Source organism: Doryrhamphus excisus, chromosome 15, assembly GCF_030265055.1.
Source record: "Doryrhamphus excisus isolate RoL2022-K1 chromosome 15, RoL_Dexc_1.0, whole genome shotgun sequence".
Classification (NCBI taxonomy): Eukaryota; Metazoa; Chordata; class Actinopteri; order Syngnathiformes; family Syngnathidae; genus Doryrhamphus; species Doryrhamphus excisus.
This window is the reverse complement of record NC_080480.1, coordinates 14262033-14285182: the sequence shown is the minus strand read 5'-3', so window position 1 is coordinate 14285182 and position 23150 is coordinate 14262033. Positions and strand designations below refer to the sequence as shown.

General features: G+C 39.1%; 2 protein-coding genes across 4 annotated transcripts in view; one reads left to right on the top strand and one right to left on the bottom strand.

The window, feature by feature from the left end:
• Positions 1 to 23150, bottom strand: part of psmg3 (proteasome (prosome, macropain) assembly chaperone 3) — a 149537-nt gene that overhangs the window by 74352 nt on the left and 52035 nt on the right. The gene's annotated exons all lie outside the window — the stretch shown is intronic.
• elfn1a (extracellular leucine-rich repeat and fibronectin type III domain containing 1a) overlaps positions 1 to 23150 on the top strand; it is an 84212-nt gene that overhangs the window by 23613 nt on the left and 37449 nt on the right. The window contains exon 2 of one of the 2 annotated variants that reach the window (XM_058048349.1): positions 15730 to 15806. The exons of the other annotated variant lie outside the window; for it this stretch is intronic. The gene's annotated coding sequence lies outside the window, so the exon portion shown is untranslated. The remainder of the gene's footprint in view (positions 1 to 15729; positions 15807 to 23150) is intronic. 2 annotated transcript variants of the gene reach the window in all.

The window sequence follows — 23150 nt, the reverse complement described above, 5'->3', positions numbered from 1 at the left end:
TTCACACTCACATTCATACCTATGGACAATTTGGAGTCGCGAATTAGCAACTAGCATGTTTTTGGAATGTGGGAGGAAACCGGAGAACCCGGAGAAAATGATGGCCGAGGGTGGAATTGAACTCGGGTCTCCTAGCTGTGAGGCCAGGTGCTAACCACTCGACCACCGTGCAGCCCGATATATATATATATATAATATCTATATCATACATTTTAATACCAATACAGTATCACGATATATCAGCAAAAATATATTTTCTTACACCCCTACTAATGACGGCAGCTTGACAAAATAAAGAAAAACTACAACTACAGTACATGGTTCCAATAGAAAGCCAGCCCTTTGCTTATGAGTCCAAACACGCCCAAATGTGATTTGTTATCAGTATTTTGCCTGAAAACAACTTCCTCGTCTTCCTTCAGATGCCTGCACTCATCGTGGTGCATTCATATGCAAAACATCCAAGATTTCATTTCCTGTCTTGTCTGTCATCATTAGCTGGGTGCTGAATAGTTGGGGTATAAAATGCATGTTTATCTGGACATGCATTAGAGCTGCCAAGTGCTTTGATTGCCAGGAGTGAGGCTAGCTCGCCAAACGAGGGCACACAAACGTCTCTCGCCTCCCTTTGTGAGCCGCCTCATGTTCTCCGCTGAATTACCTGTCACCATCGATTACACACAGGCAGTGCGGACGGGATCTTGGATTTTCTCTCGCCGAGAATTAAGATCAGCTCCTGCCTGTCCGTTTGAGATGCCCCCCCTTGTTGACCCACCTGTTGAGCGGGACGTGCGATGTATGTGTATAGTGCCGATGGGATGCGGGCCTCACAACATTAGGCAGACCTGAACAATCGCTACAAGAAAAAGATCATGTATAAGATCTGTGTGTTGAATGTTTTGGTTAGCATCCTCTCAACTCTTTGTTTTTTTTTTTTTTTCTTCCTTTACTTTCACAGCTCATAAGTCTGACTTTTTTCAGCCCCATCGCTCCCGCCGCACTCCATTGACGGCAAATTTCAGAGAGAAGATCCCATTTCTGTTGTTATTCAAGCGCAGATAAAACATTCTGCCTCGTTACCTTTTTGGAAATGGGAAATATATATATATATATATTTGTTTTTATATATACTTATTGGAGAACGCTATTTCCTGGCGTAGTTTAAATTGACTGTTCTGTGCCATCCACTCTGACATGCACACAGGGAGCATCTTAAAGTGGGTAGCCACAGGTTTTTACTCAATATTTTTATGTCCAACACCGTCACCCATCCATTTTATGGTCACCAGCCAATCACAGGGCACATATAGAGAAACAAACATTCATACCTATGAACAATTTAGAGTCACCTATTAACTTAATATGCATAATTTTTTTTATGCTAACCACCAGGCCACCGTGCACCAAGCAGGTTTTATGTACAACCCTTCTGTGCAATTTTTTGGAGGTAAATCATAAGAATTTAACATTGATTAAATGATAAATGACTAATAATTAATCGATACTTAGCTAAATTAAACCAAAAATAATACAGTGAAACTGGTTGACATTTGAAAATGACTTTTTTTAACATTACTATTATATTACAGTGTATATATGAGGAGATTTATATTAAAGTGTATTTGCATGATCAGAAGCTAACCTACTCAACTGTTGATTTTGTCCAATTTTTTAGCCATTGTAAAGAAAATTACCCCTTGTATTTTGCACTCCAGACCAGCGGGGGCAGCATTTCATCACTAACTCAACGTGTGTCCACAATACTCATGTAGAAATCACAACTACAAACCTCGAAATTTAAGTATATTGTATTTAAAAGTGACGAACATTTGTTGTTTTTCTGTTTGTGACATGTGCTAATGCTAAAAGCTAATCTGTGTTTCAACATTTAGACTAAAATAAAGTTAGCACTGCTGCTAATGCTAAAGCTAGCTCGCTAATGCTATTTGTAGCAGTCACTGTAGCATCCAAATTTCCATGTTTACCTTACAAGGTAGCAGGTTGCACTTGATGCTAACACGGATGTTTGCTAGCACTTTATGTTACAAGGTAGCAGGTTGCACTTGATGCTAACATGGATGTTTGCTAGCATTTTATTTATGTTACAAGGTAGCAGGTTGCACTTGATGCTAACATGGATGTTTGCTAGCATGTTGCACTTGATGCTAACATGGATGTTTGCTAGCACTTTATGTTACAAGGTAGCAGGTTGCACTTGATGCTAACATGGATGTTTGCTAGCACATTGCACTTGATGCTAACATGGATGTTTGCTAGCACTTTATTTATGTTACAATGTAGCAGGTTGCACTTGATGCTAACATGGATGTTTGCTAGCACTTTATTTGTATTACAAGGTAGCAGGTTGCACTTGATGCTAACATGGGTGTTTGCTAGCACTTTATTTGTGTTACAAGGTAGCAGGTTGCACTTGATGCTAACATTGATGTTTGCTAGCACTTTATTTATGTTACAAGGTAGCAGGTTGCACTTGATGCTAACATTGATGTTTGCTAGCACTTTATTTATGTTACAAGTTATCAGGTTGCACTTGATGCTAACATGGATGTTTGCTGGCACTTAATTTGTAGTTACTACGCCTGATTGATACACAACGCTGTGAAAACAGCAGTCGGACTCGACTTTAACGTGAACAGGATTTAATACATTCGTATCACGACCCCATTCAGCGAAAGGTAAACAGGAAATGCCTGCATGGTAATCGGGTTAATATGGGAATAATGCATGCGGTGTATAAGCGTGTTCCCTGTTGTTTTAACTCTGCGGGGCTGCAGTCCATATTATTTACATATATTAGCATACTTTCTCACAAACAAGCGCCTTCCAGGAGTGAAAAAGCTCTGTATGTTTATTTGAACAACTGCTATAATGGAAATTCCCAAAGATTCCCAACTCATCTGGTGACCTAGAACATTCCATAGTTTATCTTTATGTCTGGAACACAGTGTCTTTTGTACTCAGCTATGAAGAGAAGTGAAGTGTCTGTTCTTGTTTGTCGTCAGAGACAATTTCATTAAAAAAAATGTGGGAAACGTTCCCGTCAACATTAAATTTTATCCATTTATCATTTATGCTGTATTTTCTGGACTATAAATTGCTCCGGCGTACATCAGTTACATCAGTATCACCATACATGAGCTCTTCTATTGTGCAGTTGCATCATCACATCTTTGGGATTGGCCGTTCGGGTTGGAAATAAACATACAAATATGTTTAAAGATACAAAATTAGTGTCACTGCTATCTAAAATACCACATTACTCATAATAAATAGTTATAGTTGCACATTACTTACAGACACAGTCGCCAAGTCAGAAATGTAGCCATAAGGTATTCCACAACAAATGCTATGCATCATTCAATTTGTGTGTCTTATTTCTATATTTTTTGTTAATAATTTTGGGTGCCTGGACCAGATTAATTGGATTAATTACAAGTGGTTAGCATGCTAGGTTAATTGGCGACTCCAAATTGTCCATAGGTATGAATGTGAGTGTGAATGGTTGTTTGTCTATATGTGCCCTGTGATTGGCTAACTACCAGTCCAGGGTGTACCCCTGCGTCTCGGTCAAAGTCAGCTGGGATAGGCTCCAGCATACCCCTGTGAGACTGATGAGGAGAATCGCCATAGAAATTGAATGAAAAAAAAATGTCATTTTTCTTTTGCCCTTTTGGAACAAATCAATGGCGCCATATTGTTAGATCTTAGATAGCGGCCTTGTTTTAGAACCAAGAACTTTAACCCACTAACACTTCCTGTTATTTCTGACCTCTAATCTAATTCCCACTACGTCTTACTAAAGCCCAATAGAGAAAATAAATTGATTCAAATAAGAGCGAGGTCACCGATGGGGTTTGCGGATTATTCTATTCTTGGCTCACAGATCAATTCTGTCATTGTGTATTTTTTTTTTTTTTTTTTACAATCCCACTAACGGAACTCTCCTTGAGCTGAAATTCAGACAAACTATTTATGAGTCATCCAAGACGGTTTCCTATTCATTATCAGCATAGGCGCTGCAGGTGATGCATCAATGTGACACAGCTGCTAAGCACCGCTTCTCGGGCATTGCCGCCAACGTTTTCATCTTGATTGGAAAGAAGGGAAAGAAGGGTGGGGGGGTGAAATAATAAAATCTCTGACTTTGTGCCGTCATAGCGTGGCATCAGAGAAAAAGGGGCGGCGGTCCTCAAAAAAAAAAAAAAGCAGTTCGGATAATTTGCACGGTTTTGGGTTTAATATTGACTAGATGAGCTGAAGGCTGATTAACGCTAAATGGCGAAGATTTTTCAATATGTCAGCCAAAGTGCTTTTCGAAATAGTTTCTTCCAATTAAAATTTCACGTATATTTAACTATACATTTGGTATCTGGGCCTTCAGAGGGGACTTGATCGCCCTCTTATACCTCATATAAATCCCTCATAAAAACACGGGCTACTTTTGAGGCCATAACTCACGGCAAGCTAAAATCTTCCATGTCACTTCCTGTCCGTCAGTCATCTCACTCCCAGAGGGAACACAACACACATGAGCATGAGTCTTGGGTATGTTTTAAACAGCGAATTTACTTTGATTATGTCTCTTATATCAGGTAATACGAGTATAAAAGTGACTATAGGGGTGTTAGTTCATGTCTGGAGGGCTCTAATAATGTTAAAAACGGTATTTAGAAGGTCATAGGCAGGTTTTCTATTGCCTAATTATGAGACTATTAAATTTATATAAATAATAAATAAGATAATATAATAAAATATATTATAATATATTATAATAAAGTTATAATATAATAAATTAAAAAAAATAATACTAATTATAATAAAATTTAAATATAATAATAAAGGTATAATAATAATAATAAAGGTAATAAAAGATAAGATAATAATAATAATAATAATAATAATAAAGAATCCTTCTTTGCAAACTATTTGTCCAACAACTGTTGGCAACACTGTAAATAAATACAATTTCATGGATTAAATACAAGAATTATAATCTGATTTACTGGGCCGTCGGGGCCAGCAAAGCCTTCTCTGCAGGCCTAAACCGCCACAAATCTTTTTTCTTTCGGGGTGTACAGTAGGCGCTTGCTTTTTAAACACAGCAAAGTCATTGTTTCCTCGTCAGCCATGTTGTTATTGTGCTAACAGCCCCTAATCCCTCATGTAATCCCATCAAGTTCACTACAGCTGCTGCAGTTTACCAGCTAACACTTTCCAGGACTGCTAGGATGACAGAAAGAGAGACTACTCGGAGGAAACTTCGGGAAAGAGTCCACCTTGGGGTCATTCTGTTAGTACTTTCCATGAAAACATTGTCCCTTGTTGTTGTGGAGTGGGAATTATGTTATTGCTTATGTTTATAAAGGATAGTAATGGGGAGCTGTTCGTGGTGCTGAATAAATGCAGTCACAACCACCTGTAACAAGTACTTGAAGGTTTCAAAAGTACATCGGTATCGGATAATATGTCAACTATACCCAACTCTTGTGGTATTACGGTCGATGGTGGTTGTTTTTATTTGGTTTTTGATCATTCCTGTATTTGAAGCGCTAGCCCCTGTTAGCCAACATCTTATTCTTATACAGCTCTTATTTCCTTGCTGGAAAAAAACCAAAACAAAACTGGGGCCTCACAAATGGAGCATATTATTAGAGAGAATCAAGAGGGAACAATTAGCCGAGAAAACAACCAAAAAAAACACACACACACAAGGCTGAACAAGCTCACTTAACAGGAAAAAACAAACAGCGGAATGAAACGGCTCCATTGTCACACGCGAGTAAACGGCAAGCGTAATTAGCTTTAAAATGAACTTTGATGAAATTTGTCACAGGAGAAGGCTTTGTTGACAGATTATAATCAACGCAAGTCCGATGTTGTGTTGCTGACAAGTTTGGCAGAAGCACATACACTTTGAACGCAACTACATTGTTTAAAAAGGTCCCCTATTATGCTAAATTTATTCTGACATTTTAAAAGTAGCATGCATGCAGTGACGTGCGGTGAGGTTCAAGGCTACAAATTTGTTTTCAAATACTTAATACAATTTATTTATACTTTTTTTTTTTTAAACTCAAAGGCATTTGTGGGTTTATATTTTATTTGTATACAAAGCACATGCACACTATTCTTCTGCAGGAAAGGGACTACTATTTTGTAGTAGAAGTTTGATCACCCTTTGGTGAGTTTAGATATATAATCCTCCATCTTGGCAGCTGAATTCATAAAATTCATAAATTTCTGTCAAGTCAAAAAAAGTGACTTTTCCTCTCTATGGAAGGACGGCAGTGATAAGCACCTTCCTGCATCACCTTTCTGTGTATTTTATGGTCCGATTATCAAAAATAATGATGACAAGCTATATAAAGTATCATAACCAAGTAATTAACCTGTTATGGTTAATCCCCGTTATGGTAATTGAATGCATCGCATAATCAGTTCACAGTTCCACATGTCCAAAAGGAGTAGGAAGAAGCAAAGCTTATTAAATCCTACCCCTCCATCTGGTACTTTTACAATCAGTAACTGTTAAATTTGTTCACTTCCTGCTTTCCTAATATAGTTTAAGTTAGTTTTTTTGTTTTTTTAATTTTATTTTTGTCATGTACCAAAGTACAAGGTGATATGACCATACAATTACATAATTGGTACTTTAGTAACTGTCAATATAGTGATATATATATATATAGCAAATCAACTGCTTGTATTGTTAAGCCCTCATTACGACAGTTGGTAGTTTCTCACTACAGGAATCATACAGCGGGACAGAAAGAAGCAGTTCATTAGCAGGAGTTGATGCGGTCAATTTTCTAATCACCTTTTCTTCAGGGGAATTATTTTTGCCCTGGCAAAGATTGTTATGAATTGTGAGAATAACAAGCTGGTAATTGGATCCATCGGCGATGATCATTGTTCCCATTAGGACCATTTGCATACCGTCGCATCGCCTCAATCTCTTGTTGCCCCCTCCTCTCCCATCAACAATGAATAATTATCTTCTGTAAATTGATTTTTTTTTTTTTTTTGCTCATGTTAAAGACACACCCTCTCTCTCTCTCGCTCTCTCTTTTGAGATCTGTCGCCCTTTTGACACATTGCACACACGGCGAATCGTCCTGATATAGTAAGCTTTATCTCTTACTATATGTAAAAATGTAAAAAATGTGACTCCTTTTCATGTTTGCTTGGCTGTAATCCCACTAATCCATTATTTGTCATGCTGGAGATAGGCGCCACGTCAGGGAACTCAAGTGATACTGGTGTAGAAAGGAAACAAGAAAAAGCAAAAAAAAAAAAAAAATGGGACGTGAGGGTACAGCGGCTATCGCTATCAGACGATGTCAACACCGCCTCAGGGACATCACACCCTGAGGTTTACTCCATTCCCTTAGTGCCATCTCTGATCTGATGTGTCAGACACACTCGATTCACACACACACACACACACACACACACACACACACACACACACACACACACACACACACGCACAGAAATGCCCCTCGGGTGGCCTCGCGTCTCATTGGCTTCCTGAGGCTGTGCACAGGAGACCTCTCAAGGCCACATACACTCCCCAGTCACGTCATTAGGAACACGTACACAAAAAAAAAACCCAAGCACTTTCGGTAAAGGCTGCCTTTCCGAGAAACTGTTTTGTTTTTTTTTTTACATTTATTTTTATATTTATAAAGCAATGGCTGTACGGCGGTCGAGTGGTTAGCACACAGACCTCACAGCTAGGAAACCTAAGTTCGATTCCACCCTTGGCCATCTATGTGTGGAGTTTGCGTGTTCTCCCCGTGCATGTGTGGTTTTTCTCCCACATTAAAAAAAACATGCTAGGTTAATTAGTGACTCCAAATTGTCCATAGGTATGAATGTGAGTGTGAATGGTTGTTTGTCTATATGTGCCCTGTGATTGGCTGGCCACCAGTCCAGGGTGTACCCCGCCTCTCGTCTGAAGACAGCTGGGATAGGCTCCAGCACTCCAGCGGCAACCCTCGTGTGGATAAGTGGTAGAAAATGAATGAATATTTAAGCATTATTAGAGCCCTCTAGACATGAAATAACACCCCTATATTGACTTTTAAACTCTTATTACCCAAATTTGTAAATAAAAGGAAATCAAACCTTTTATGGGCTGCACAGTGTTTGAATGGTTAGCGCACAGACCTCACAGAGTTCAATCCCACCCTCGAGCATCTCTGTGTGGAATATGCATGTTCTTGTGTGGGTTTTTTCCGGGTACTCCGGTTTCCTCCCACGTTCCAAAAACATGCTAGGTTAATTGGCGACTCCAAATTGTCCATAGGTATGAATGTGAGTGTGAATGGTTGTTTGTCTATATGTGCCTTGTGATTGGCTGGCCACCAGTCCAGGGTGTACCCCACCTCTCGCTTGAAGACAGCTGGGATAGGCTCCGGCACGCCCACGAACCTTGTGAAGATAAGCGGTACAAGAAAATGGATGGATGGATTATGATTTATTGATGCTCTATTTATTGATGCGCTAGTGCAGGGGTGGGCAAACTACGGCCCGGGGGCCACATCCGGCCCGCCAGGCATTTGAATACGGCCCGTCCGTTCTTTGCAAAGTATTTAATTTAAACTTAACATACAACCTGGCATCATGGCTTGAGCCAACCTTTCGATGGTTTAAGTAGCTGTTTCTCGGTTAATTGGCGACTCCATATTGTCCATAGGTAAGAATGTGAGTGTATATGGTTGTTTGTCTATATAGGAATAGAGGAAAAGCGGTAGAGAATGAATGTATGTACTTTATGTCATGCGGTTTTACATAGTTGTTGCATAACTGTATAAATATCTATCAGTGTGTCTCTAATGCTGTGGTAATAACCATAAACTCCTAAATTGTGTTTTATGAGGATATTTGTCAAATTAAAAAAAACCCTCCACAACAAAGCCGAGTCTCACCAGTTCCTCTTAAATCGCCTGGGATGTCTTTACAGGGGCAACTTACAAGCAAAGTTGTAAACAAAGACAACCGGGCGAGGCATCACAGCAAAGTAATACTGATGGCTGCTGGTGCGCCCAAACAGCATCACGCCACCTCACCTGGGCGTGAAGCGCCCGAGGCTGCTTCAGGGTGTGTTTCAAGACCCTCGGCTTACATCAATCACATCATCTGTCTCTCGCATTTCTTCTTGCATTCTAGCCTGACCGAACCTCCTCACCCCTGCCGCTGAGCAAAGAGCACTGACCACAGCAGACTGGGAGCAGCTTTAATAGTCTACTCCATGCACCGCCTGCTGAGTCTCTCAAGCAAAACATACTTGTTTCTGCTTATTTGGGATCCTGCATTCGTGGCTGGGAGTCCTTAAACCACAATTTTGTTGGACATTTCCACACATCCATTATTGATATTCATTTAATAATATGTTTATTATTGTGGATGGAGAATGCTATGATGTAGAACTAAACAGTACTTATTGTTGGGGATATTGATGCATTAGGAGCAGGAATTACACATTAACTCTTTAAAAGGGGCTGCACGGTGGAAAAGTGGTTAGCATGTAGGCCATATTCCGCTTGTGCATGCGTGGGTTTTCTCTGGGTACTCCGGTTTCCTCCTAAATTCCAAAAACATGCTAGGTTAATTAGCAAATCCAAAATGTCCATAGGTATGAATGTGAGTGTGAATGGTTGTTTGTCTATATGTGCCCTGTGATTGGCTGGCGACCAGTCCAGGGTGTACCCCACCTCTCGCCCGAAGACAGCTGGGATAGGTTCCAGCACACCCCGCGACCCTCATGTGGATAAGCGGTAGAAAATGATTGAATATTTAAGCATTATTAGAGCCCTCTAAACATGAACTAGCACCCCTATATTGACTTTTAAACTCTTATTACCAAAATTTGAAAATAAAAGGAAATAAAACTTTTTAGGGGCTGCACGGTGTGCAAGTGGTTAGCACACAGGCTTCACAAATAGGATCCCCGAGTTCAATTCCACCCTCGGGCATCTCTGTGTGGAGTTTGCATGTTCTCCCCGTGCATGCGTGGGTTTTCTCCGGGTACTCCGGTTTCCTCCCACATTCCAAAAACATGCTAGGTTAATTAGCGACTCCAAATTGTCCATAGGTATGAATGTGAGTGTGAATGGTTGTTTGTCTATATGTGCCCTGTGATTGGCTGGCCACCAGTCCAGGGTGTACCCGGCCCGGGCAGCTGGGATAGGCTCCAACATACTACCAGCATAGAAAATGAATGGAACAGTATGTTTACATGTAAACCAGTAGAAGTAAAAGTAAAAGTAGAATTTTTCTGCATGCATTGAATGGGAAAATGTAGCAGCAACTGGTGGATAAATATGAAAATAACAAAATCCTCATTAATATATGTCAGTGTTTCTGTATTATTTTTCATTATGCATATTCTGTCATACTCTGGTTTCCTCCCACATTCCAAAAACATGCTAGGTTAATTAGCGACTCCAAAATTGTCCATAGGTATGAATGTGAGTGTGAATGGTTGTTTGTCTATATGTGCCCTGTGATTGGCTGTCCACCAGTCCAGGGTGTAGAAGACAGCTGGGATAGGCTCCAGCACCCCGCTACCCTCATGAGGATACGCAGTAGAAAATGAATGAATGAATGAATGAATGCTACAGAACCTATATTAGTTATTTCCATACCTGCACAAACCACTGTATGAGTTGCTGGCACTAGCATTGTTAAAAAATGAATAAAAACACAAACAGACCTGCCAACCTTGAAGAAACGTAGACACCAAAATCTGTCAGTCAGTCAGAAAGCAAAGAAACGTCGAAAAAGAAGCAGTATAAAGAGCCCTCATCTTTGCTAGTTGCACAGCAAAGTTGTCAGGTAAAGCCGTAACCTGCAAACATGTCACTTCCTGAGTCAATCACCAGTTGATGCAGAGTTTCTACAATAGCTTGACAGATGTGTGTGTCAGCCGACAGGAAGTCGCCGACACCCGTCATTCGCCGTGAAAAACGAGCCAGAAAAGAATGTTGCTCAGTTCTTCAGTGGAGGCAGACATCGTTCTGTTGGATCATCTGTTGAACTCAAGCAGGTGACAGACGTTTCTTTTTCCTCAAAAGACGCTTTGCAGTGTGGGAGTGTTTCCTAAAACACTCCCACATACACTTTGCAGCGTTCTCCCCGGAGCGTTAGGATGCCGGTTTGCTTTTGGAGAGAAGAGCTTTCTTTGCTTTTACAGCCAACACTGCAAATGTACAGTATCCGACAAAAGCAAGCAGGAAGCATTGCATTATATCTTATTGAGGGACGGTATAGTGGAAAGGAAACTGTAGAGATTCTATCTTAATCAATGACATCACAATATTCGACTCCTTGCACTCCTTCAGGGCTGAGGAGGCCCCACATAGGACACCCTTGGCCATCACCCTCCCCATCTTCAGCAATACTGAATCTTCTTGGAGGTGTGTTTGGGATCCTTATCATGGAGAAAAACTTGCCATGCGACCCAGTTTTGGCTTCACAATGTCTCACTTCATGTTGGAATTCCCGTTTTCCCCATCAATGAGCCGCAGCTCCCCCCAGTGCCAGCAGCCCCAGACTATAAAAGACAATTATCTTTGCGTCTCACTTGTGTTGCCAGCTACTTAGACAATAATGGCTGTGTGCTGACTCATTTTCAGTTGATAATAAATCTATACTGTGTTAAGAATGGAATATTTACTACTCTCTGTGGTCGATAAGCACTGCAGTATGCTGGTGCTCATCTAAAATGTGGAAAATTATACACTCGGTGGAAGATCAGCATGAAAATGTTGCATTACCTATCTAAAACATAGTGGAAAATATTCCATTCCTAACAGTATTGGCAATATGGAATATTTTGCTCTAGATAAATACAGTAGGGAAATATTCCAAACCTAACACGGTATAAGTGACTGAAAGAAAACTGTCAAAATATTCAATATTTCCAATACTGTAAGAAAGTACTGCAATGTCTGAGTTATATGGAATATTTTGCTCTAGATTTTCCTTGTTGCCAATACTTTTAGGAATGGAATATTTTCCAGTCTGTTTTAGATAAGCACTGCAAAGTGTGAGTGCTTGAAGATACTAGAAAAAAAACCCAGAAAAACCCAGTGGAAAATATTCCATTCCTAACAGTATTGGCAATGTGGAATATTTTGCTCTAAATAAATACAGTAGCATGTTTATGCTTATCTACCACAGAGAGTGAAAAATACTGTGGAAAATATTCCATACTGCCAATACTGTTAGGAATGGAATATTTGCCAATACTGTCAGGAATGGAATATTTTCCTGTTTGTTTTCGATAAGCACTGCAAAGTGTGAGTGCTTATCTACCACAGGAAGTGGGAAATATTCCATTCATAAATATTCAATTCCCAACAGTATAAGCGAAGGAAAAAAAACAGTGAAAATATTCCATATTTCCAATCCTGTTGGGAATTAAATATTTTCCATCGTAGATAAGTACTGCTATGCTATGGATGCTGTACACTGACTACTCTTAGGTATATCTATGGTAATTATACCCATTTTGGTGAGATGCTGTAATAGTACTACTACTACAAATGATGGTTTGATAGAAGAGCCTGACTCCGGTAGCAAACGTTCCGAGAGTGCATATTCTGCAGAAGGATGATGTCAGCACTCCAGCTTTCAGGCGGCTGGCGTGCGTCCAGGTGGAGTGACATATGGCGAGGAGGAGGCGTGAACAATGTTGCTGCACAATCCCGACTGGCCTCTAAAACAATCTCGGCCATCACTTTCGGGATTATAAATAATTCAGACTGAGCAAAAAGGAGCAGATTCGGGATTTTCCCCAGAGGAAAGACAAGATTGTGCCTTAAAGTGCACTTGCTTTAAGGCGAGTGGGGAGTATAGTTGAGTTTATTTGTGATGACGTCACATACGAGGTTTCCAGCATGTTTATAGCTACAAAAACCTCCCAAAAAGTCTAGACAGACTGACATCGATGGGAATGGAATTTTTTTTTTTTGCTGAAATAGGTTGTATTCACAGCAATGCGGTGTGATACAATAGTGTGAAAAGCAACCCTGTGAAAATATTCAGCATCTCCATTCAGTTATCATCACAATGATCTTTTTCTTAGGGATTATCATTAAAAGTGACACGCAGGCATATGTTGTAGCCGCACAATTTTGAGGCAAAAGATTGATTTTTATGGGTTTGTTTTGCCTTCTGGAGACTTGCGGGAGGATGAGTCTTCCAGGAGGTAATGGATGGGATGGAAAATAAATTGCAACTCTTACAGCTTTTAAGAAAAAAACAAGTTGTGAGAGAGTAAAAAAAAAAAAAACAGAAAAAGTATTGCAGTAAAACATTTGTTTGTACACAGATGGTTTTCAGTAATGCAGGGCTAGGTGGGTGAAACCCAAAATGGGTCACAGGTTCATTGATTGATGCTTTTCAGTAAAAATCCTTTAAGATATTTAAGTGGCCATAAAGCCTGATGCAGTGCATCCTCCATCATGGGTGCATATGACTAAAAGCTGCATTGTACTGCTGCTGCTGCATACGTTGACACTACGTGAACAGGGAAGCAAACAAGAGCCGACAGAGACAAATATGAGGTAGGGAATAAGCAGCAAAGCACCATGGGAGCTTTTGTGTATGTGTGTGTCTGTGTGTGTGTGTGTGTGTGTAAGAGGCTGTGAAAAGATATGCTTTACTGATAGCTGTTCAGCGTTATTTATTATGAAAAGCGGCTTCCTGAAAGGTTCTGGTGGAATATGTCTTGTTGAACTCACAGAAAAATGTCAGTAGATTTGGAGTGGAATATGATTTCCTGTTTGTTGGCCGATGGCCAGGTATGCTTGGGTCCTTTGAAGTCTGCCTAGCAACAGGTGTCGGGGACAATAGTGTGGAGATGAAATATTTTGACATACGTTGCTGTCTTTACTAGAAGAGTTAATGCAGGGATAAAGTTTGTGTTATTGTATATTGTGATTTTATTTGTGGTTGCTGTCGATGCTGTCGTCAATTATGAATAATTAGATAATTAAGATTTTTATTTTATTTATTTTATTTATTTTATTTATTTTATTTATTTTATTTATTTTATTTATTTTATTTATTTTATTTATTTTAATATTTTGATGACATACATTGTGATCTTTACTAGAACAGTTCATACAGGGATAATGTTTATATTATATATTCTGATATTTTTATACATTTTATTTGTGGTTGCTATCGTCAATTACGAACAGTAATATAATATAGCATTAATTTTGTTAATTTATTTTAGATTTATATTTATTTTATTGGTTGTAAAAAAAATGAAAAATAAATTATATATTATTTAATTAGTTTAAATATATTGTATTATGTGTAGTATTTTTCTGAAATATTATAATATAATATTATATATTTGCTATTATCAAATGAAGATAAACCTACTTAAAATTGAGGGGTAATATGTTTTGATAATTTTTACTCTCATTACTAATCTTAAAACACAAACACAACAATTATAAAATAATTGTATTTTAGTATTATATATTCTGATATTTTCATACATTTTATTTGTGGTTGCTGTTGATGCTATCGTCAATTACAAATGATAATATAATATAGTATTAATTTTGTTAATTTATTTTAGATTTATATTTATTTTATTGGTTGTAAAAAAAAGGTTGAAAAATATATTATATATTTATTATTATTTAATTCGTTTCAATTTATTGTACTATGTGTAGTATTTTTCTGAAATATTATATTCATAATATTATATATTATCAAATTAGGATAAACCTACTTAAAATTCAGGGGTATAATGTTTTGATAATTTTTAATATCATTACTAATCTTAAAACACAAACACAACAATCGTAAAAAATAATAATGATTTTTTTTATTGTTTTAGCTGACAAATGTTTACCCTTCTTGGTGTATCTAATCAATTGGTCAGTGTTCTGTACATGTTTCACACGAGAAGAGGTCTCACTCTGAGCCAAATGGTTTGACAGCAGCATGACAAATCTGATTTCCTTGCGTTCTTTTCCAATCCATTACATCTTATGTATAAATTATGCATGCATGACTGCAAGTCGTAAACGCAAAGTGTCAAAGATAGCAAACGAGCAACTGTGATAAAACGATACGCACAGATCACTTCTGGCGGAAAAAAGAAAGAAAAAACACACTTAACGCTTTTATCTAAGACAATGAGCCCTCTTCCGATGAGTCCCTGACGCAGCAAGTGGATTGTGGTAAATCCTGCTGCAGTAAAGCAGCTGCGAGTGCAAAACTGCTCAACAATAAGACAAAACAAGCCTCCACACTAAAAGTTGGAGTTTCAAATCATGTGACAGCATCTCGCTTTTAGTGATAAACTCTCTTTTCAGGGATGCAGAGTCAAATCTTCCCCTCTTTCTCCTGACGGGGAAAGAAACCGCAGCTCACTTTACTACCTCATCAGTATATTTAACCATTAGCACAATGCATATTTATAGCGGTTAGCGTTCACTCCGTCATCATAGGATCGCTGCTTCATGCAGTAATAATTGCATGCAGTTACAAACGCTTAATAAAACTAAAACACAGGGGAGTTGACATGAAACTTAACGGCGTGGAATCTTTTATATCACACTCAAGTTATTGCCGCATGTTTATCTGCTCCATGAAAGATTAATGGTATTATTCGATGCTTACATAAAAGTAGCTACAGGTACTGTATATGTGTTTTTTTTCCCCCCACAGGAGAGCAGTCTATTTGTGGACACAATCAAAAGAAATATCTTCTGAAGTACAAATGAACTGTGAGCGCTTCCCGAGAGGTAGTGTAAATTGAATCTGTAGCGGTCCAAATGTATTTGTGGCGGTCCCAATGTATGGGTATCATTGGTAGATGCTTGTTGTGTATCACATTTAAATCATCTACATGGGTAAGTGCTTCTCAAAAAGTGTGTGGGGGTGTGGGGTGGTGGGGGGGCTACAGTCCCTTATTCATGTTTGAACGATACTGGTTCCAGCAACTCACAAGTGTGTGTATATAGATAACTATCGCAAATCAGGTTAAAGAAAGGCAAACTATTCATTCATTTTCTACCGCTTATCCTCACAAGGGTCGAGGGGGTGCTGGAGCCTATCCCAGCTGTCTTGGGGCGAAAGGCAAGGGTACACCCTGGACTGGTGGCCAGCCAATCACAAACAACCATTCACACTCACGTTCATACCTATGGACAATTTGGAGTCGCCGATTAACCTAACATGCTAACCACTTGTAATTAATCCAATTAATCACACCCAAAATTATTAACAAAAAACACTTTCTAGTTTTACATGCAATAATCCAATAATAAGATTCATTAGCAACTCATTTATTTAGTCATTTTCTACCGCTTATCCTCACTAGGGTCCTCACGGGGGGTGCTGGAGCCTATCCCAGCTGTCTTCAGGTGAGAGGCGGGGTACACCCTGGACTGGTTACCAGCCAATCACAGGGCACATATAGACAAACAACCATTCACACTTACATTCATACCTATGGACAATTTGGAGTCGCCGATTTACCCAACATGCTAACCACTTGTAATTAATCCAATTAATCCGGTCCAGACACCCAAAATTATTAACAAAAAAAACTTTCTAGTTTTACATGCAATAATCATTCATTCATTCATTTTCTACCGCTTTTCCTCACAAGGGTTGCAGGGGTGCTGGAGCCTATCCCAGCTGTCTTCGGGCGAGAGGTGGGGTACACCCTGGACTGGTGGCCAGCCAATCACAGGGCACATATAGACAAACAACCATTCACACTCACATTCATACCTATGGACAATTTGGAGTCGCTAATTAACCTAGCATGTTTTTGGAATGTGGGAGGAAACCGGAGTACCCGGAGAAAACCCACGCATGCACGGGGAGAACATGACACAGAAATGGCCGAGAGTGGAATTGAACCCGGGTCTCCTAGCTGTGAGGTCTGCGCGCTAACCACACAACCACCGTGCAGCTGAAAGGCAAATTAATACAATGGTAAATATGTATATAATATGTATAATATGTATATAATATAATATAAATATGTATATAATATGTAAAATCAGGGCTTTGTGTATATTTTTGGTAATTTTAGTGACATTATCTTCCCTCGGATTCAATTAGGCGACTCATTTAGCTGCCAAAGCTGAGTCGAAAACTTTTTATTGGGTGTTTTCATTGCATGAAAATGAGTTTGCTGTTCTCCCTAAATGGAAAAACAGGCTGCTCCGGACTGATTGCTCGCAGAAAATTAAAGGTGGACATCCGACACAGAAAATTACTTCATTTAAGTCCATTGGCTGGCAAAATGAAGCAAAATATTTCAACGTTGCGCAACAGCAGACATCTCAACCCCCCTGGCTTGACTCTTCCACTTCCCTTCAGGGTTCATACATGTTTCAGCATTTTCCCAATATGGAGCTACTTTACGTTGTAATTCCTCTTTAGCGGATGATGCAAAGACACATGTGACAGTAGCTTTAGGAGCTGCAACCTCATCAGGGCCCCCCCTTGAGTGCATTAGCGCCATGCAAACGGCTTTAATGAATCAACGTTGGCACACATGCGTCGATACCGAGACACTGAGTAATGCGGACTGCGGCCGACTCGGATCGCAGCGGTTGACGTCTTGCATCCCATTAGAGCTGACTGAGGGGGCGGGTGTGACGTCAAACGGTGAACGTGAAAGTTCATGCCATTAGTTGGATTACGTGTAGAGATGGAAAAATTGCTTACCTTTTCCTTGGCACAAGTCAGAAATACGAAAAAAAACTGTTAATTTCATGCCCATGTAACAGCGCACAGACCCCATGACCCCTCTAGTATTCAACAACATGCAACAACTTTCCTTAACGATGGTCACAACAGTCCAGCGGCCGACATGCTTTCCTTTTCCTTGGCACAAAAACATGCTAGGTTAATTAGCGACTCCAAATTGTCCATAGGTATGAATGTGAGTGTGAATGGTTGTTTGTCTATATGTGCCCTTTGATTGGCTGGCGACCAGTCCAGGGTGTACCCAGCTGGGATAGGCTCCAGCACCCCCAGCGAGGATCCTCGTGAGGATAAGCGGTAGAAAATTACTGAATAAATTAGTTGCTAATTAATCTAATTATTGGATTATTGCATGTAAAACTAGAAAGTGTTTTTGTTAATAATTTTGGGTGTCTGGACCGGATTAATTAGATTAATTACAAGTGGTTAGTATGTTAGGGTAATCGGCGACTCCAAATTGTCCATAGGTATGAATGTGAGTGTGAATGGTTGTTTGTCTATATGTGTCCTTTGATTGGATGGCGACCAGTCCAGGGTGTACCCAGCTGGGATAGGCTCCAGCACCCCCAGCGAGGATCCTCGTGAGGATAAGCGGTAGAAAATTACTGAATAAATTAGTTGCTAATTAATCTAATTATTGCATTATTGCATGTAAAACTAGAAAGTGTTTTTTTGTTAATAATTTTGGGTGTCTGGACCGGATTAATTGGATTAATTACAAGTGGTTAGTATGTTAGGTTAATCGGCGACTCCAAATTGTCCATAGGTATGAATGTGAGTGTGAATGGTTGTTTGTCTATATGTGCACTTTGTAGAGATGGAAAAATTTTAAGTTATCGGCGTTTCCGGTTTCGATGCATAAAAAACATTGTGATTTCTCGCCAAAACGGGCGGTCTAAGCAAAGTCATGACAACGTGTCACTACAACGCTCTGCGGGGGGAAAAGTCGGGGGTGTCAAACTGTGACTCGGTGAGCGGGTTCACCGCTGTGAGAATTACGTGTAATCATCTGAAGACGTTGATTGCGTATCAACGGTGTCACTATGAAAGGAGACAATGAAATCCACGCTTCCACATCCACAGGCAGATGAATAACATGTTTACGAGATGCGTGGGCGTGCGCTTGCGACAGAACTGTCCAAACATCATCCGTGGAGGATGCATGACGGAACAAAAGCAAGTCCGTGATACTGGATCCTGCATGCTGCTTCACACACACGTCAGATTCCAACGACTTCATTAGCTCGACGCTGCACACTTAAACCGTTTTTCACATGCAAACATCAGCTATCTTCCACACCTTCCACTTTTAATCTGTTACATGACAAACTGCGTGAAGAAAAAACATCACTTTTACACATCTGGGAAAAAAAAGCAGAGCTTTACAGCAAACTTAGATAAACTCTTTTTTTTATTATGACAGTCATCTTCAGCTCTGCAAACAACTCTCAGGGCTTAAGGGCGCTCACCAGGTCTGGCTTTTCCATCTCACAGTCCTCTAACTCTCCCCTGATTCCATCGATTAGACCGCAATGGAGGGCTTAAAGCTCTTATCCATTACACAGCGGAAAAAAACGGGGGGGAAAAAAGGTCTTTTTTAAAAAACCTCACACCACTGTAACTTCCTTGACACAGCCAAAAAGATAAGCTCAGGTGCTAAACTGGTGGTCCTCGGGGTTATGGACAAGTTCTGGACCCCATAAGTCAGAAAAAACTGTTAATTTCATGCCCATGTAACAGCGCACAGACCCCATGACCGCTCTAGTATTCAACAACATGCAGTAACTATATCCTTAATGATGATCACAACAGTCCAGCGGCCGACATGCTTTCCTTTTCCTTGGCACAAGTCAGAAATACAAAAAAAACCTGTTAATTTCATGCCCATGTAACAGCGCACAGACCCCATGACCTCTCTAGTATTCAACAACATGCAATAACTTTCCTTAATGATGGTCACAACAGTCCAGCGGCCGACATGCTTTCCTTTTCCTTGGCATAAGTCAGAAATACGAAAAAAAAACTATTAATTTCATGCCCGTGTAACAGCGCACAGACCCCATGACCGCTCTATTATTCAACAACATGCAATAACTTTATCCTTAATGATGATCACAACAGTCCAGCGGCCGACATGCTTTCCTTTTCCTTGGCACAAGTCAGAAATACAAAAAAAACCTGTTAATTTCATGCCCATGTAACAGCGCACAGACCCCATGACCCCTCTAGTATTCAACAACATGCAATAACTTTATCCTTAACGATGGTCACAACAGTCCAGCGGCCGACATGCTTTCCTTTTCCTTGGCACAAGTCAGAAATACAAAAAAAACCTGTTAATTTCATGCCCATGTAACAGCGCACAGACCCCATGACCCCTCTAGTATTCAACAACATGCAATAACTTCATCCTTAATGATGATCACAACAGTCCAGCGGCCGACATGCTTTCCTTTTCCTTGGCACAAGTCAGAAATATGAAAAAAAAAACCCTGTTAATTTCATGCCCGTGTAACAGCGCACAGACCCCATGACCCCTCTAGTATTCAATAACATGCAATAACATTCCTTAACGATGGTCACAACAGTCCAGCGGCCGGCATGCTTTCATTTTCCTTGGCACAAGTCAGAAATACAAAAAAACTGTTAATTTCATGCCCATGTAACAGCGCACAGACCCCATGACCTCTCTAGTATTCAACAACATGCAATAACTTTCCTTAACGATGGTCACAACAGTCCAGCGGCCGACATGCTTTCCTTTTCCTTGGCACAAAAACATGCTAGGTTAATTAGCGACTCCAAATTGTCCATAGGTATGAATGTGAGTGTGAATGGTTGTTTGTCTATATGTGCCCTGTGATTGGCTGGCGACCAGTCCAGGGTGTACCCAGCTGGGATAGGCTCCAGCACCCCCAGCGAGGACCCTCGTGAGGATACGCGGTAGAAAATGACTGAATAAATGAGTTGCTAATGAATCTAATTATTGGATTATTGCATGTAAAGTGTTTTTTGTTAATAATTTTGGGTGTCTGGACCGGATTAATTGGATTAATTACAAGTGGTTAGCATGTTAGGTTAATCGGCGACTCGGACCAAATTGTCCATAGGTATGAATGTGAGTGTGAATGGTTGTTTGTCTATATGTGCCCTGTGATTGGCTGGCTGGCCACCAGTCCAGGGTGTACCCCGGCTCTCACCTGAAGACAGCTGGGATAGGCTCCAGCACCCCCGCGGGGACCCTCGTGAGGATAAGCAGTAGAAAATGAGTGAATAAATGAGTTGCTAATGATGATTAATTGTGATTAATTTTTAAACAGTGATTAATCCGATTAAAAATTAATCATTTGTCAGTTGTTTTTCTTTGATGCAGCTGTGCAGACAAACACAGTATTCATCCGACCAGTATGAGTATTCGCCGACCGAGTACCACCTGTAATGGGTTCAATGCCGCAAACGTACTACTATTTATACTTTTATTACACCGGCTGTGAAAAAAGCCATTAAAACAACAACAAAAAATCTGTACAATGTACACATACTGTAGTAAAAATGTCCACGTTGTATTGTTGATGCCGGGGATGCTGATGCACAAACGTACTAAAAAAAAAGAGCTTAACACAGCTAGAATCTATTCTTTCCTTGAAAAGAAGCCTCAGCATGTTCTTCACAGCGTTCCTCAGGCCATCATCCATCCTCAAAAGCCCACAAAGCCCTCCATTTACCTGCTCGCACTCAGAGAAAACCTGCTAAGAGCAATAAAGGCGCATGGAGTTCCACTTGCAATCCCTCGCCTTCTACCCTACTTCTTCCAGATAATGACAAATTACCAGCCGTGTCACTCAAAGCGGGCGGAGAATAAAAGTCCTGGCAAGATGTTCTGAGGCATAAATCGAGAGAACGGAGAAGATGAACGGCTTTGTCGCCAGCATGTGTGCAAGGCCACTTCTGGTCACTTCTGCTACTATTCTTACTGCACTCGTCCACAGGGAGGGAAAGAAGATGCCCAGAAAAGATGTTTTGCTGGAGAAATTATGTCGTTATATAATAATTCAAGCTGAAAAGACCATGAAAGGTTGGTTTCTGTCAGATGTTCATGCTGGCAGGGTCATTGCAAAATGTGGTACTTATGAAGGTTAGCATGTTATTAATAATGAGGTCAAATATTCATTCATTCATTTCAAAATGAATATTGTGTGCAATATTATTAACTATTCATACAATTATATTAATATAGAAATGGTTAATAAATAACACAAAATTAATTCATTGATATAATAATATACATATGTTAATTTTTACTTGTTTATTAAATTTATTAAATATTTTTTATTATTTCAATGCATAATGTATAGACATAGTAATAAATTGAAGTTGAAAAATACATTATTTGACCAATTAGTAAAAAATAATTATAAAATTATTGATATACTGATAATTACCATATTAACAAGAAAGAGGAAGATAATATAATATTTATAAATTTCCATGTATAATTATTATTATTATATACGTATGTTGATTTTTACATGTTTATTAAATTTTTATTACATATTTTTTTATTATTTCAATGCATAATGTATAGACATATTAATAAATTGAAGTTGAAAAATACATTATTTGACCAATTAGTAAAAAATAATTATAAATTTATTGATATACTGATAATTACCATATTAACAAGAAAAAGGAAGATAATTTTTATATTTTTATTTCAATATTTAATTTATTTTCATTTTCATTATTACTATTATTATTATTATTATTATCGAATAAAATATATAATATTGATTGAATATAATAATATTCATGAATACAGTATGCGAAGAACAGATCAGATTTATATTCAGTATATATTATTTATTATATTAATATATTAACGTGTAAGATATATATGTCTCAAAAAATTAAATAAAATTATAATAATGACATTGTGAAATTAATTGACAACTTTTTTAAACCTTTATTACTGTAAAAATTATTATTATAATAATATTGTACATATTTTTGTATGTATTTAAATATATACTGAAGTTATTCTTAAGTGATGAGCATATTTGATTTTAATACTAAAAATATACATATATAGACAAATATACTGTAGATGTACAGTATGCTATTTTCATTGCTCTTGCAAGTCGCAGACAATGTTTGCATTCATCAGATTAGACTTATTGTCTTGCACTTTGGCCGTGTTCCATTTCCATCATTAAGTGTGCTCTAAAAAGCACAGCAAACGACTTTAATACTGCATGAGCGGCGCACCGGTTGCCTCCACGCCGTGACTCCATGTCTGTGTCTCCTAATGTGTCCATGTGTGGCTGTGTGCGGCGTACGCCGGCACCGAGCATTACCTCTATTTT